This window comes from Myotis nattereri (genome assembly GCF_964212035.1).
Source record: "Myotis nattereri genome assembly, chromosome: 2".
In the NCBI taxonomy this organism is placed as follows: domain Eukaryota; kingdom Metazoa; phylum Chordata; class Mammalia; order Chiroptera; family Vespertilionidae; genus Myotis; species Myotis nattereri.
The window spans coordinates 77,157,957-77,176,302 of NC_138076.1; positions in this window are offsets into that span (position 1 = coordinate 77,157,957).

Sequence of the window (18,346 nt, forward strand, 5' to 3'; positions counted from 1 at the left end):
CGTGCACCAGACCTCTAGTTTTAAAATAATCAGATACTTTATGTGTAATTTGTCCAAAAAATTCAATTACTTGGCAAAACAGAGATGTTATTATGATTGCAACAGTTGCGTATGTGTTTTGTTTTTTTTATCATGAACATGAGACCCTTTTTCTTATTTCCCATATTTTTATACGATGCCTAAATGGTTCTTAAATTTAAATTGCAGACTCCTAAAGCTAAAATAAAGAAGCATCTCAGTGATATGAAATTTTGAACTTATTTCTGGGCAAGAAGAGGGTTTTTCTTTTGTGCATTAAAATGCTGCTGTCTACATCTTTTTCAGAAGTAAATATTCTAGAGCTTTGAAACAGATGCATCAAAGTAATGTTATCCTTGAAATATTTTGACAATGTCATGAACATTGAGCTGTGAGGCCTGCTTTTGGCTGAGCGGCACTCCCCCTGTGGGAACGCACTGACCACCAGGGGGCAGCTCCTGCATTGAGCGTCTGTCCCCTGGTGGTCAATGTGTGTCATAGCGACTGTTTGTTCTGCTGTTTGGTCTACTTGCATATTACCCTTTTATTATATAGGATTACCAAAAGTTTGTCAATCATATTAACATTTTCATGGATATTATGACATAATATGTCCACACAATTATCCTCTTAGTTTGCATAAATGTTTTAAACAGGCTATACAAGGGGCTTCCTATTAGAATAAGATGGGCAAAGGCAAAGCACATGATTTCTGGGGCTTTGAAAAGGCACATTCAGCCTGTTATCATTTCCTACCAATGGATAATACACCACCAGAAATGGTTGAATTGCCAAAACAGATTCACATAAGTCACAGTTTTCCCCAACACTGATATTTGCTAATGATTGCTAAGAAATGCAAACAACCAGTAAATGGCTACAAAGTTTTAATCAGTCTGAAAATTCCAGATTTCAAAGCCTCTTTTGATGCTCTGGGGTATATGTCTATTTCAAAGTAACAAGTGTGAAGTGCATGCAGTACAAGTTAACATAAGAAAGGCACTTAGATTTGAGTTATTTGGGTTTTTATACTTGGATTGTCATGTAGCTCTAGAGAACCTATGTGACTTGCCTGCACCACTCACTTAACAATTTTCACTTTTATTCCAGCTGCAACCCTTAAATTCAACACTTGGCTTCATTTTTAGTAACCAATCAAGTTAGATAAGAACTTAGAGAAGAACCAAAAGTCCTAGCATACGTAGAAAAAAGCTCTGGTTGGTGGTAATAAAGTGGGCTTTCTAAGGATGGAGGACGTTAGAAACCAACTGTTCACTATATTCTTCCCAGTTGCCATACAAAAGTCGCTCAATGAAAATGGAATCTCATTTTCTAAAAAGAAAAATTCAGATTTTTATGTGAAATATCTTATTCTATCTAATAATAGACAAACATGGTAATTGACTGTACCTTCGCTACGCCTCCCATTGGCTAATCAGTGTGATATGCAAATTAACCACCAACAAAGATGGCGGCTAATGTGCATACGGCAGGCAGGGTGGGACAGTGTGAGCCAACAGCATGCCTCCATCCAGGGCAGGCCGTCCCCAAAAGCCTCAGAAGCCAGCCTGCCTTGCTGCCCAGGACTGATCCGGCCCCAGACGCCCAGAAGTCACCTGATATGGTAGTAACTCTATCAGCAAGCACTCTGAAATAAATGCACCAATTAAAAGACAGATTATGAATCAAAAACAAAGCCCACTTTAAATATAAAGACACATATAGATTAAAAGTAAATGAATTAAGCTGCAGCCTGTTTTGCTCAATGGATAGAGCATTAGCCCATGGACTGAAGGATCCCAGGTTTGATTCCAGTCAAGGGCATGTACCGCAGTTGCTGGCTTGATCCCCAGTCCCTATCAGAGCATGTGCAGAAGGCAACCAATCAATGTGTCTCTCCCTTTCCCTTCACTCTCTCTAAAATTCAATGGAAAAATATCCTTGGGTAAAGATTAACAAAAACAAAGTAAATGGATTAAGTAACATTAAAGAGGTTATAAGAAAAATTATTCCAAATTTCGTTAGTTGTATAATGGTCATGTTTAAATTATTAACACCTAAGAAATTGGGTGAAGGGTACATATAATATGCTGTACTTCTAAGTCTAGTTTTTTATAGTTTATATTTTATAGTTTTTTTATAGTTTTTTTTACATGTATGAGATTGTTTCAAATTAAAATATTAAAAAATTAAAAATTAATAAAATATTCATTGAAATGTATCTGCATTACATGAAAAATCTCCTAATTGCTTCCAGCATGATTTATTAAAATTGTGTTAAAATTTACAAGGGTTCAATTAAAAAATATCTTAATTCTAAGTGACATAATAGAAAATATACAATAGTGCAGTTATAAGCACTTATCTGAAAATAGAAATTTAAAGAAGTGAATTTAAAGAAGGGATTAGCCAAAGAAAATATACGCACAACCCATGGACACAGACAACAGTATGGTGATGGCCAGAGAGAAGTGGGGGTCAAGAGCTGGGTAGAGGGGGCAAAAGGGGGGAAATAGGGACATCCTATATAATAATAATAAAAGGCTAATATGCACACTGACTGAACGGCAGAATGACTGGTTGCTATGATGCACACTGGCCACCAAGGGGCAGATGCTCAATGCAGGAGCTGCCCCCTGGTGGTCAGTGCACTTCCATATGGGGAGTGCCACTCAGCCAGAAGTTGGCTCATGGCTGGCCAGCACAGTGGTGGTGGCAGGAGCCTCTCCCACCTCCGTGGCAGCACTAAGAATGTCCAACTAATGGTTTAGACCTGATCCCTTGGAGGCCTAAGCCTTTAGTTGGACAGCCCCCAAGGGCTCCCTGGCTGCCAGAAGGATGTCTGACTGCAAGCTTAGGCCTGATCCCCTGGGGAATGAGCCTAACTCAACAGGTGGACATTCCCCAAGGTGTCTTGTACTGTGAATGGGCGCAGGCCGGGCTGTGGGACACCCCCCCGTGTGCACAAATTTTTGTGCACTGGGCATCTAGTGTACAATATTGAGATGGTTAATTTGAAATGCAGGCAGACAAGGCAAGGGTCTAGTGGAAAACAAAGGCAGGTAGAACACAGGCAGGGGCAGACAAGGCAGTTTGAGCAGACTAATCACAGGAACAAACCAAGCAGAAATAATAGAATGTCTCTGGACTCAAAGTGATAGGCATGGGAAGCAGGGGAGGGCTGCAGTCACAAGGTGTAGGAATGTATAGAAACAAAGTTCAGCACAGGGACAGAAAACAACACATAGAAACAGGGAAAGTTCAGGTTCATTGCTGGTAAAAACAATTGAGGGAATCAATCAGGTGATGACACAGGTGGACATAGAGCAGGCTTATAGCAAATATATACTCCTGGACTGCAAGGCTTCAACGAGCAGCCCGTTATTGCTCTCCCCCGCCCCAACCCCCTTGCGAGGAGTCAATAAACTTTCCACACTTTTGCTTAAATCTTCTGGTCCTCGGAGCTCATTCTTTGGCATCGCGAGACATGACCCGGGGGGGAAACACCACAGCTCGCCATTCTGGTCATAAATATTGGCTGCAATTTTGCAGGGGTGGGCAAACTTTGTGACTCGAAGGCCACAATGGGTTCTTAAACTGGACCGGAGGGCTGGAACAAAAGCATGGATGGAGTGTTTGTGTGAACTAATATAAATTCAAAGTAAACATCATTACATAAAAGAGTACGGTCTTTTTTTTTTTTTTTTTTAGTTTTATTCATTTCAAACGGGCCGGATCTGACCCGCGGCTGGTTTAGCCTGTAGGCTGTCAGTGAGTTTCTCCCAGTGTGGCTATAGTGACGTCTCCTCCCTTCTTACTAGGTGTATTCTTGAGTCCGCATACTATTCACGAAATAACCTACTCACTGAAGAGCACTGTGGGGCCATTATTTAACATTTAAGTTATGATATTTGTTTTGCGTTAAAAGAAAGCACTCAAATTGGATAAAACAAGAAGAAAATATATTATTTCACGTTATAGGAAGTCCAAAGGCAGGGCACTTCAGAGATCGACTGATTCAGCTGCTTGGCTATATCTTAGTTCCCAATGACCTTTTCTCCTGGCTTTTCCCGGTGTTTCACGATGTTCCCAGGATTCCTTTATTACAGGATGGCAGAGTGGCTAAAAATTTTATCATTTAGTTATGTATCCCTTTACGAGTGAGATCAAACTTCTAGGAAGAATCCAGCAACCCTTCTCTCATAGCTCCATGGTCAGTATTGTAATATATGTTCCGGCCTCAACCAATACTAGGTGAGAGGATGAAGCCAACCATGACTTAATCAGAGCCAAAACGTTTTGGAGGCGGGCTTTTTAGGCCATCAGGAGACCTTGCCTCTACTGAAGGACATGGTCTCTTGCCAGGAGCAGTGAGTCAGGCAACAAAAAAGGGGCCACAAGCAGTGCCTATTTCATACCTTTCTTGCATTAGTTTCATTCAATATAGCTATGCTAAATTATTGTCCAATCCCACCAAATTGCTGGCTGATCTATTAATTTTAAAAGCTGTGGTTTTCTTATCGCAAGTTGTCATCAAATAATTGTCCTGAATAAGTTAGAACAAATTTCCTCTCTTTATCTTCATTGTCACAGCCATGTTTTTGGAATGGAATAGATGTCCTGACATTTACAAACACTAAGTTTGCCAAAGAACTTTTAAATTGTATGATGGTACAGAAAAATTGCTGGTCAGGAGAACCAAGATGGCGGCATACGTTAACGCTGGAGTTTGCTGCTTTGAACAACTACTTCAAAAGTGAAACCAAAAAACGGAAGGGACATCACCCAGAACCACAGGAACGCTGGCTGAGTGGAAGTCCTACAACTAGGAGGAAAGAGAAACGCATACGGACACTCAGAGGAGGCGCAGTGCTGAAGTCAAATTCTGAGGTGCGGAGTGTGCGGAGCAGGCTGGCGGCGGAGGGCGCGGTTGGCGTTTTCAATCGGGAGGGAGTCGCAGACTCTGAGCTCCAGATCCAGGCGAGTCTTTAGGGACCCAGACTCAAAAGGAAGAAGCGGGACTGTCTGGCTTCGGTCAGAGCGAGTGCAGCTTTCTCTCCGAGCTTTGCAGCGGGTGCTGGGACTCAGAGAGGCAGAGCCCCTGGGGACAGGACTGAGAGCTGCCATAAGTGCTCTTTTCGGCCCACCCTGTTGATCCTGTGCGAATCGCCCAGCCCAAGCCCTGCACAGAGGCATTTGCCGAATAGCCTCAGGCAAACACCAGATTAGCACCTCCCTAGAGGACAGAAGTTCTCTCACTGCAGAAACAGCTGATTCTCATAGCCACTTGGCCTGGAGGTCAAACCCTCCCTGGAATTAGCTACAATAATCAAGATTTAACTATAAGACTGCGCACAAAGACCACTAGGGGGTGCACCAAGGAAGCATAACAAAATGCGGAGACAAAGAAACAGGACAAAATTGTCAATGGAAGATACAGAGTTCAGAACCACACTTTTAAGGTCTCTCAAGAACTGTTTAGAAGCCGCCGATAAACTTAATGAGATCTACAAGAAAACTAATGAGACCCTCGATCGTATATTGGGGAACCACCTAGAAATTAAGCATACACGGACTGAAATAACGAATATTATACAGACTCCCGACAGCAGACCAGAGGAGCGCAAGAATCAAGTCAATGATTTGAAATGCGAGGAAGCAAAAAACACCCAACCAGAAAAGCAAAATGAAAAAAGAATCCAAAAATGCGAGGATAGTGTAAGGAGCCTCTGGGACAGCTTCAAGCGTACCAACATCAGAATTATAGGGGTGCCAGAAGATGAGAGCGAGCAAGATATTGAAAACCTATTTGAAGAAATAATGACAGAAAACTTCCCCCACCTGGTGAAAGAAATGGACTTACAGGTCCAAGAAGCGCGGAGAACCCCAAACAAAAGGAATCCAATGAGGACCACACCAAGACACATCATAATTAAAATGCCAAGAGCAAAAGACAAAGAGAGAATCTTAAAAACAGCAAGAGAAAGAAACTCAGTTACCTACAAGGGAATACCCATACGACTGTCAGCTGATTTCTCAACAGAAACTTTGCAGGCCAGAAGGGAGTGGCAAGAAATATTCAAAGTGATGAATACCAAGAACCTACAACCAAGATTACTTTATCCAGCAAAGCTATCATTCAGAATTGAAGGTCAGATAAAGTGCTTCACAGATAAGGAAAAGCTAAAGGAGTTCATCACCACCAAACCAGGATTATATGAAATGCTGAAAGGTATCCTTTAAGAAGAGGAAGAGGAAGAAAAAGGTAAAGATACAAATTATGAACAACAAATATGCATCTATCAACAAGTGAATCTAAGAATCAAGTGAATAAATAATCTGATGAACAGAATGAACTGTTGATTATAATAGAATCAGGGACATAGAAAGGGAATGGACTGACTATTCTTGGGGGGGAAAGGGGTGTGGGAGATGCGGGAAGAGACTGGACAAAAATCGTGCACCTATGGATGAGGACAGTGGGTGGGGAGTGAGAGCGGAAGGTGGGGTGGGAACTGGGAGGAGGAGAGTTATGGGGGGGAAAAAAGAGGAACAAATGTAATAATCTGAACAATAAAGATTTAATTAAAAGAAAAAAAAAAATAAATTGTATGATGGTACAGAATGTGATGGTATCCCCTGTAGCCTTTGGCACGGTATTACAAATAGAAGAGGCATGACTATGCTAATTGATTGCTTTATATACCAACTTGTTAATAGCCTGAAATAGATTCACTGTTTATATTTATGTGTCCCTTCAAAACCGGTTTAATATTAATTCATGTAATAAAATCCTTTTGCTTTTGCTCCTGCTGGAAATGTAAACCTTTTCTGAATACTTCATTTTAGAACATGGTCCCCATTGTTGCCATTTTCCTACATTGCACTCTTTAGTAATGGATTTTCAGACATCCTTAAAATATCTATGGAAAAGTTAAAAAATTATAATGATAGAGATAAACTGTAAGATACAAGTTAATTACAATTTTGGGATTGTCATTTAGAAAAGATTTTAATATGTCTTTGCATTATGTCATTTGCATTATAAATTTATTCTTCAACAAGACTATTTAAATGTTTATGGTTTGTAACATGAATGTTTGTATATAGTCTTATATTCACAGTTTTGTCATTTGTTTATTTATGCAAGTAATACCACAAATACAAACCATGTAATATACAGCATAAACCATTAAGAATAAAAACAGCTAGCCCTAGCCAGGTTGGCTCAGTGGATAGAGCATCAGCTCACAGACTGAAGGGTTGCAGTTCGATTCTGGTCTAGGGCATGTACCTCGATTGCAGGCTTCATCCCCAGCCCCAGTCAGGGTATGTTCAACGGGATACCAATTGATGTGTCTCTCTAACATCGAAGTTTCTCTCTTTGTGTGTCTCTCCCATCCCTCCACACTTTCTAAAAATCAATGGAAAAAATCTTCAGGTGAGAATTAATAATAAATAAATAAACTAATCAATTTAAAAATTAGAATGTTTAGATTAGAGCAGTTTTTTGTTTGTTTGTTTGTTTTTACTTTTGTTTAGGATAATTAAAGAATGCCTTCTCACTGTATCCTCACATGGCCTTTTCTAAGTGTGTGAAATCTCCTGGCATATCATTCTCTTTTTATAAGGATAGTAGTCCCTCTACCCTTATGACACTACTTACCCTTAATTATCTTTTTAAAGGCCCTATCTTCAAATACAGTCATATTGGGTCTTCGGGCTTGATCATACACATTTAGAAGGGGAGGGCAAGAATTTTGAGCATAACAATGATCATCATCATCAATACCATCATCATCAATACTATCATCATTTTAAAATTTCTGTCATGGCTTTTTGAATATTTTTCTTATTATTAATATAGCACATAATTACTTACAAACTGTTAAGCAAAAGATATGTAGAAAGAAAAATTCCATGTTATCTCACTCCTCAAAGCCAACAGCATCTTTTCAATTTACTTTGACAGGACTTTCTCACCTAATCAATGGTTTTATAATTATATTTGTGTTGTAATCGCCCTATGTATTTAATATTTTTAACCAAAATTATCTTTCCTACACTATATATATATATATATATATATATATATATATATATATATAATGATATAGATGTAGATACATAAATATACAAGTAGATGCAAATATTATATGGACATAGATGTGAATAAGTATAGCAATAAAGTTGGATGTAGGTATATACTTAATTTTAAAATCAGCATAATATTCCATTGTATAAAAATGAAAAAATTTTATTTAATCAATTTTAACTATAAATGGGAATTGTTGAAGGTTAGGTTACCTGATCACTCTGAGGCACAGATTAGCATGCGGAATGTTAGTGTATGCTTCTTCAATCAATATCTAAAGCATAGACGAGGAAGGAGCAGGATTAAATAGAAGGAGAAGTTGATGCAGTGTAAATGAAGTTCTCAGTAGAGATTGGATCACACTTCAGAATAGTCCTGAGCGGTCAGGGGGCAGGACTTTTACCTCTACTCTTACCAGTCATTGGGTATTGGCTGCTCCTTGAAAGGCTGTGATTTTGGTTAGGATAATTCCTTTAGCCAAATATGTCTCCAGGAAGTTCTGATAGTTGGAGAGATTCATTCCTTGAGGGAAATCCAGGTAGCAAATTATAGTTTACACCCCTTGTCACATAAACCTCACGTAAGTCAGAACAGCAGCTCCTCTGAGACATAAAACGCAACTGTCCAAGAACTGAGACATCCACACAGTTATAGAACCTGAAGAAGACTGAAAACACAATGCCTTTGATAATGGGATACTTTTCTTTAAAATTTAAAAAAGACACACTCACAAAAATACAATAATTTACACTTAGTAAAGTCTTTGCTTTAAAGTCTTATATTTGAAAATTCATCCTGATAATCTGAATATTTACAGCAATTTTCAATAAGTGCCTTTATGAGAGGAGACAAGCACCCTACATAAGAAGAGTGTAGAAAAGGATAGTGAAGCACGCCAACCCATCCATCCAACAACAACTGAGCATACGAATCAGACAATCTCCCAGATACTGAGGATGCTATAGTGTAAAAAACCCGCAAAATTCCATTTCCCTGTACATGTATAACTGAACAGTAGGAAATGAAAAAGATCAGGTGAACTTAGACTAGATAGACAAACCCTTGTCTTTAATTGAAGAACAGAAATTCCCTAATCCCAAATAGGTCATAGACATCAACAAGTAAAAGAGATGAAATAATTTTAGAAAAAAAAGGTGTGTTTATCTTCTACAGGGATAGTCATGCAACAGCAGCCTCCAAGCTTCAAAAATAAAATGGCAAAGGGGGAAATAAGGCTGACGAAGTGAGCTTAACCAAAACTTTGACAATGTATCTTATGTTGGCTGAGGAGAATCCTCTAGAAATTCAATCTATAAAAACAGGGGTGGGGGGGACAGAAATAAAACCTCAGGTGGACATCAGAGGCTGAACAATGCAAGAGAAAATAGATTTCGTAAGATTAGTTCATCCAAGTAACTAAAACAGAAAGGAACAAGCAAAATCAACAAAAACCTAGGAAAGCAAGGAAAATCGTAATACCACGCTGTAGGCACACGCACAAGAGCCAGATGAGAGCTCAAAATAGCCAACATGGAATAATTTGAGCAATAAAATAAAGTAGCATTGGGTTATAACCTAAAATGTGCAATAGCTATTCATGACTCTATGCTGATATAAATAAGTTATAAATAAATACATTGAGGCTTACCAGCATAGGCTCCTATACAGGAGAGTTTAAAGTAATTTAGGTAGATACTCAGTCCTCAAGGAGAGGGAATAAAACTCTCCACTGTTTAAGTGTGAACTGCACATAATGACTTTTTTTCCAAAAAGTACAATATTGAAAGGGGGAAAAAGAGTCACTTTATAGTGGAAGAATCTTACAAACACTATCTCAGCCAGCTTGTTAAGGTCAATATCAACAGTGATAGCCATGCTGATAGTATTACCTGCACAATATAATGTGAGGATAATGACACATTTATCACTATGGTCTGCCTCCCTAAAGCACATGACAAATCCCAATTAGGGGACATTCTAAAAAAATGAGAGACCAATTCACACACTCATTGATGAATATAAAAAAAATGAAATAAAGCCGAAACCGGTTTGGCTCAGTGGATAGAGCGTCAGCTTGCGGACTGAAAGGTCCCAGGTTCGATTCCGGTCAAGGGCATGTACCTGGGTTGCGGGCACATCCCCACTGTGGGATGTGCAGGAGGCAGCTGATCGATGTATCTCTCTCATCGATGTTTCTGACTCTCTATCCCTCTCCCTTCCTCTCTGTAAAAAATCAATAAAATATATTTAAAAAATGAAATAAAAAAGACATGATCATTACTACTTAAAACAGTCATCAAAAACAGGGAAAGTCTGAGAATATTAAGCTAGCCAAAATAAGTCAATCCAGAGAAAGACAAGTGTCACATGATCTCACTCATATGTGGAATCTAATGAACAAAATAAACTCATGAACAAAATAGATCAAGAGGCATAGAAGCATGGAACAGGCTGACGTATCCCAGAGAGAAGGTGGCGGTCTGGGGTGGTTGGATGGGAGGAGATTAGCCAAATTATTTAAATGCATACATGTATAACCTATGGACACAGACAATAGTGTGGTGAAGGCCTGATGGGGGGAGGTGTAGGGTGGAGGGGGTCAACGGGGAAAAAGAGGGCCATCTGTAATATGTTCAAAAATAAAGATGCATTAAAATAACAACAACGTCAACAAGAAAAGTCTGAGAAATTGTCACAGCTATAGGAGCTTAAGGATAATTGTAGACTAAATGTAATGTAAGATTATACGCGGGCTCCTGGAACAGGAAAACATGTTATGTAAAATATCAGAAAACCTGAGTAATCTATAGATTTTAGTTAATAATAATGTATCATTACTTGTGCAATAATTGTAAAAAGTGTACCATACTAAGGAGGGCGGAGGGCGGGAAGAGATTAGCCAAAGGTCTTACCTATGGACACAGACAGTAGAGCAGTGAAGGCCTGGGGTGGGACGAGAACCAGGTGAAGGGGGGCAATGGGAGGGAAGGGGGACATCTGTAATACTCTCAACAATGAAGATTTTTTTTAAAAGTAAAATGTTAATAATAGTGGAAATTGGCTGTGATGTACATGAGGCAATCGGTACTATCTTTAAATACCATTCTAAAATATGTTTACTAAAAACATATTACAAATATAAAATAGTCTGCTTTTATAGGGATTTGTGGTTTGTGAAGTTAATAAATAGGTTTTCAAAATAAACTTTGGCAGCATGCATACTGACATGAATTCATAAATAAACTAGAGGCCTACTGCACAAAATTCATGCATGAAGTGGGAGTCCCTCAGCCCGGCCTGAACCCTCTCACAATTCAGGACCACTGGCTCCTAACTGCTCGCTTACCTGCCTGCCTAATTGCCCCTACCCCTCTGCCTGCCCACCTCATCACCCCTAACCACTCTGCCTGCCTTGCCTGATCACCCCTAACCACTCACCTGCCTGCCTGATAGCCCCTAACTGCTCACCTGTCTGCATGCCTGATCACCCCTACCTGCCTACCACTAACCACTCTGCCTGCCTTCCTGATCACCCCTAACCACTCACCTTCCTGCCTGATAGCCCTTAACTGCTTGCTTGCCTGCCTGCATGCCTGATCACCCCTAACTACTCCTCTATCTGCCTGATCACCCCTAACAACTCTGCCTGCCTGATTGCCCCTAACCACTTGCCTGCCTGCCTCATCACCCCAAAACACCTCTGCCTTGGACCCCTCCATAGCAGCTTTGTCTGGAAGGACGTCCAGAAGGACGTCTGGAAGGTCGTTCGGCTGTCTGGTCCAATTAGCATATTATGCTTTTATTATTATAGATAACTCAGAAGGCCTGGGTTTAAATATTACTTACCCATATTTTATTAACTCTTGTTTGTAAATGGTCTTCTTTTTCTTTTTTTTGAGCTATTTTATCTAATGATCCATTATCTATTTTCAAATTTATTTACTTGTTTATTTATTCTGTTAATCCTCTCTGGAGGATATTTTTTCTCTTGCTTTTCAGAGAGAGAAGAAGGGAGGGAGAGAGGGGCAGTGAGAGAATGAGAGAAACATTGATGTGACAGACACATCAACTAGTTGCCTCCTGAGTGTGCCTGACCTAGGGGTAGGGACCAAACCTGGGTTGGGGACCGAACCTACAACTGAGGTACATGTCCTTGGCCTTGACCAGAACTTGAACCTGCAACCGTTCGGTGTGCAGGTGGACACTCTAACTAACCACTGAGTAACACCAGCCAGGGCTTTAAAATGCATCTTTAACATTTATTCTCTGGTAACAAACTCTGAGTCTGATCAATGGTGGTCTCATAACCAAGTTCTAATCTGCCAGTATGTATCTCTTGGTATTGGGCAATCAATAAACTTCCTGTGTTAATGGCTAGTTAATATTACTTCAGTTTATGCTTTACTTAGCTATCAGTTTCTTTTTAGAAGAACATCCCACAGGGGAAAATGTCAAGTTATCAAAAATGTCATGTCAATAACATATGTCAAAAAAGCTACACTTATTAAGGCAATCTTTCAAGAGTCAGCTCAGATAGACCACTTCTAGTTTTATATATATATATTTTTTAATATATTTTTCCCCAGGAATTATGTGTTAATTCCTATGTGCAACCACAGCATATTAAGTACATTCTGATCATAACATTTAGTTTACCATATTACAATTATTTCTTTCTTTACCTGTATCCTCTATTAGAATGCATACTAAATTTTGAGAGTGTGTGCTGAATATAAAAATATATTTTAAAGGATATTCTCAGTTAGAGAAAAGACAATAAATTTAGCTAACCTGCCTATGTAGGACCATGTTCTCATCAAAATTTCAGGGAAAATCTTTTAGCCCCATATATCTTGAAGCTTATCAAGGATAAGATGGGTGATTAAATGATTGATCAGAATGTGGCATAAAAAGAGACTGCTATTAAAAAAAAATAAAAACAATACAAAAAGAAAGAAAAAATCTGAATAAAAAGACAAATTAATCCAATAGAACTTAAGGAAAAGAACAGAGGAATTAGTTAAATCTAACCCAAAGTATGTATTTTTTGAAAGAAAATGATATTAAACTGCTGCTTAGCAGAGAGCATTTGGCCCTTGTCTCCAGTATTTCAAAGTTGAAAGAGATAAATAAGTTTATAAGATATAAACGTCATCCAGCAAAGTATATGTCTTGATTATACGCCTGTATAAGTAGGAGAAGTGTAAAGGTCAATAGATTAAATATGTAGTTTAATTAGCAAATTATGTAAATCAGCACAAATAAAATACACTCTACAACTTATGATCAGTAAAGCATGCAATTTCATTAGCCCAAAGTAGTTACATTTAGGAGACTTAAATAATCTCTTAAATCAACAAGATTGAAAAAAAAAACAAAAAAAAACCAAGTACCAAGACTATAAAACTTGAAATTTGGAGTCTGTGCTTCACCTTTAAATCCTGAATTGGCTCCCAGTCATGGAGGCAATAATTTTAGGAGACACGCTCCTCACTTGCATCATAACTTGAAACTGAAAAAGTTTAAAAAGAAAACCAAAAATTACTTAAAGCCAAAGAAAAACATCCAAAACCATGGAAATTGGAACAAATGAAGGCACCCTGTGAGCCTACAAAGTTGTTTTTCCTATGCTTTTGTCTGAGGGATCGTGCCAACTGACATCCTGAACACTACAATTTAGGAAGAAACTGACAGTCCTGCTGGCTTGGAGAACCAGAGCAGCGAATTTGGGGTTCCCACAGCCTCTGCACAGTGAGGGAGGAAAAACCTCAAAGAACAGAGCCAGGAAAGGGAGTCCAAAACCTGGGTGTAAACTGAATATACATTGGGTACAGACCCAATATTCTGCGAGTCTCAAGCCTTCTGCATTGGGCGTAGAATCCCAAGCAGCCCTGCTAAAGGTGTAACAACTTAACAGAATTCAGCGGCTGGCAACTGAAAACACAGCGGACCTTGGATTCAGACCGCTATGTTTATTTTCTGATTCTTATTTTACCCACATTTCTAGTTTATATAGATCATACCACAATAATTACACGTGACACATAGTTTACTCTTGTATATGTTTAGTACTTACATGTCTGTGTATATTTCTATCCCTGTTCAGAAAGACCTGAAATAACTATTTCTGATTGGAGATTAAAAAGCATCTGAATAGTCCTGGCCAGGATGGCCCCGCTGGTTATGCATCATCTTGTGTATGTAACGGTTGCCCATTTGATTCCCAGTCAAGGACACGTGCCCAGGTGGCTCCCTCTTTCCTTGGTAAGGGGCATGCAGGAAGCAGCTGATGGGTGTTATGCTTTCACATCACGGACGTTTCTCTCTTTCCTGCTCCCTTTCTCTCCCTCTAAAAATCAATAAACTTTTTGAAAGCATCTGAATAAAACAAAAATATGTTAGTGCATTGACTTCTCAGGTGATAAAGAGTAAAAAAAATATATTTAAAATTGTTGTGTCTAGTATGCAGTGCTCTCTCCAATCTTAAATTTTATTAGATTAGTTGTTTTTCTAGAAACTTTAACTGTGAATTAATAAAAACAATAGCAAAATTATTAGAAATTGAAAGTTAGATTATAGCAGAAAAATTAGAAGATTATATCTAATGTAATAAGCCATATCGAAGCACAATATTATTTTTTTTTAGGTAGGTATGTATTCACACATAATATCTGTAAAAGTCAAAGGGATTCTGGGTCACTAACCATCTGACAAATCGCAGATATATCTTACCACAGAGAGAAAGTTATCCATGTAATATCAAAAGATGTCAAAAGGTTGGTTACTTATCAGCAATGCCTATACCAGTAATAAAAAGAAGCAATAAACTTGTGTATACAATAAACATCAACTGCAGTTTCTTCTCTTTATAGGCCTTTATATTTTTCTTACATATATATAGAGAAAGAATTTATGTGTAATATTTTGTTATGTTTTATTATATTAAATCCTTAATACTATATTTTCTTAATAAAAAGTCTATTTGAAATTAGCCACATTACAAGAGTATATCTTACTGATTTAAACTGGTACCCATGGTTCTCAACCAAGTGTAATTTTATCTGGAGACTATTTTGATTGTCACAACTAGGAAATGGTATTACTGGCATGCAGTAGTTGCCAGAGGTGCTGCTAAATATCCTACAGTGCGGATCTCTCCTCTTGAACAAAATGTTTGATCCAAAATATCAATATGCTTTGGTTAGGAAACTTTAGAGCAAACGAAGACAAAATCACAGTATGTTGTTTCTTATAGCTTTTTAGCAATATGAGAAATAACATGCTCTATAGATGCAGTAACTGCCAGTGCCTCTGAAGATAGACTGCCTGACTTCAATTTGCCACACTCCGAAGAAATGACCTAAACTTGATGAATTTCATTTTCCTTCCCTATAAAATGGGATCCTCAAGCAGAACCTGTATCATAGTTTGAGGTAAGGATGTGCTACTTGAAATGGGTTGTTAGTATTGATCTGGATGAAACTGCCATGAATCCAGGATTTGTATTGAACTGCAAATCTTCATGGACATCCAATGGTTTTGAGTGTTATCATAACATTTTTAACATCTGTCTTCAGGATATTTTATTTGAATAAATCTTCTTTACTGTGGTTTATATAAATATGTGTCAAACTCCTAGCCATTTAAAATATATAATTATTGACATTTCAGTTTATGATGTATGGAAATGGAACCTACTCACCTACCTGCAGGGACATGGTAACTGTTCAAAAATAGATTGAATGTTTGCCTCAGGCTAGAAATGCCACAGAATGGTGGTTTTCAATCAACATCCTGAATAGAACTTTGAGTACTGTCTCTTTTTTATAAGATGTTCTTTTTATGAAATGCCAATGAAACAGTAACTGGAGATCTAAATGAGACTACATGTCAAGAACATTTGGTCCTTAAATAAAGGAAGGCACAGGTACTCTGGGTGTTTCTGAAAGCCAGGGAAATAGGTAGTGGGCACACTGGGACACATTATGTCCAAAAAATCACAGTAGAGAGCAATTTCTGTAGGTAATTTATGGGTAAGGTTAATCTAGTCCAGGAATAAGATTGAAAAAAGCACTATCAATATCAATTTTAGAAGAAATGCAATTAGCCTTCCAACTACAGTTGAATGATGTAGTAATAAACACATTTATAATGTAGAAGGTCAAAGACATAAACAAAATATTAGGTTAGGAACACTGTTCTCCTAATAAGATATTTCTAGTTATTTTTAACAAGTTTCCTCTATACTGTACTTGTTATTACATATAAATCAAGATAAACACTGAATCCTTACAATTCTTATCTTAAAACACATTGCAGACGGATCATGAGAATTCTCACTTCATATTACACAGTGTTTTACAAAGTATCATATCTTAAAAAGATATTAGTTTGTAAGAACATGTAATAAAGAACTTCAAAATGCAATGGGTATTTAATTTTAAAGCATGCCTTTAATATTTATGTAAAACGTTTTTTGTACTCGTTCTATAAAAACTTATCTGACCACTGGGTAAAGCTAGCAATAAAAGTACTCGTCCGCAATGTGTTAAAACCATCGGTAGTCTTCATATCATTACTGATGTTGAATCAAAATGTTGTTTAATTCAATATTGATTAATAAAGATGTGTTTTTAACCTTTTTCAATAAACAGCTATATATGTCAGAGACATATACAGGTTCCCTTTCTTTCTTTTTTCTTTTTTTTTTAATTTGTAGTAGGATCTTTTGGCTGGATTTTAAGTCCAGACGCTTCCATTTCTTTAACCTGAGGTACTGAAGAAATCACTGTAACTGACTTTGGGCAACTTAGTCAGAGATTCAATCGTCTTACATATAAAAAGGGGATAATCTAATTTGTAATCTAATTTGTAATTTTTAATTCACATGGTAAGTATTGAATTGAAATATTTTAAAGAACTTTATAAATATAAATTATGTGACTATTAGATGCTCATAAAACCAGTGTACATAATAGTGCCATTGTCACCACCTTAACCACTATATTGGTCAAGCACCATACTTAGGTCTCAGAAAGACTAGCACATCAAGTTCTTGTAGGAAAAAGCATTTATTTTCTTATGATGACCTCTCTTTAAATAAAAGATTATTAAATTTATTGTGTTTAAGTAAAATGTTCAAGGGTCACAAAATTAATATGACCAAGTTAGACTTCTAAAACAGTCTCCCTATCTCTATCTTCTATAATGTTTAATTCCATTAAATGATAATGAAGTTGAATATTATATCTATAACTATGCATGTGAAATATTTGTTTGAATATCTATGGATTAGACAGGTCAATAATTTTCAACTTACAAATACAATACTCACATCTAGCACTATTATTATTATTTGCCCAATGACCCAAATTTATCTTCTGAGCAAAAAATAAAATTTCAATTTTTGGCCTCTTGTTAGTTGAATGGGGTCATGTCCAAGAAGTTGTGAGTAAACCAAAGTATGTCACTTCTAGGCTACTGTATTTAATTGCCATTGCAAGACCTCTACCACTCTCTTTTCCTTCCAAACTGAAGAATGACAACTTTCAACATGATAGTGTCTCCATCAGCCCGTTCCACAGTGACAGCAACTGAACAGAAACCTCTGTCTAACCATCATCAGATTCTTACTGTCAGTTAGAAAAAAATAGTTTATATTATTTTAAGCCACAACATTTTTGAGTTATTTTTTGTAGCCTCTTTGATGATTACAAACAAACTCCATTTACCTATCCAACCCCTGGCAACATTTAAAAGTATAAACTGTCATTCCACTAGTTTATCTCATGCTCAAAAAATAATTGAATTCACCTGAGGAAGAGAAACATTTAAACAGAGAAAAATCTAGACTGCAATGTCAAAAAATAAAAACACGATTATTCAAAATTATTGTTCTTTAATAATAGCAACATATTAGGACACACTTTAAAACTGATTAGGTTAAACAAAGATATTTCAGTTGAGAGAAGTCAATATAAGTAGAACATATAGAACTGGTAATTTTGCTTTGATTTTTAGCAACTTTTAGGTTGTCCATAAATATACAGGGGTGTGGCAAAGGGGTGTTTGCATAGTTGTGAGTATGCAAAAATTTTATTCTTTGATTATTACTTACTAATTATTGTATTAATTGTATTACAACTATAATTTAGTATTGTCATTATAAAAGAATTAACCAATACATAATAATTAAAAAAATAAAGTGTATCCTTCATTTCCTTTCCCGTCATC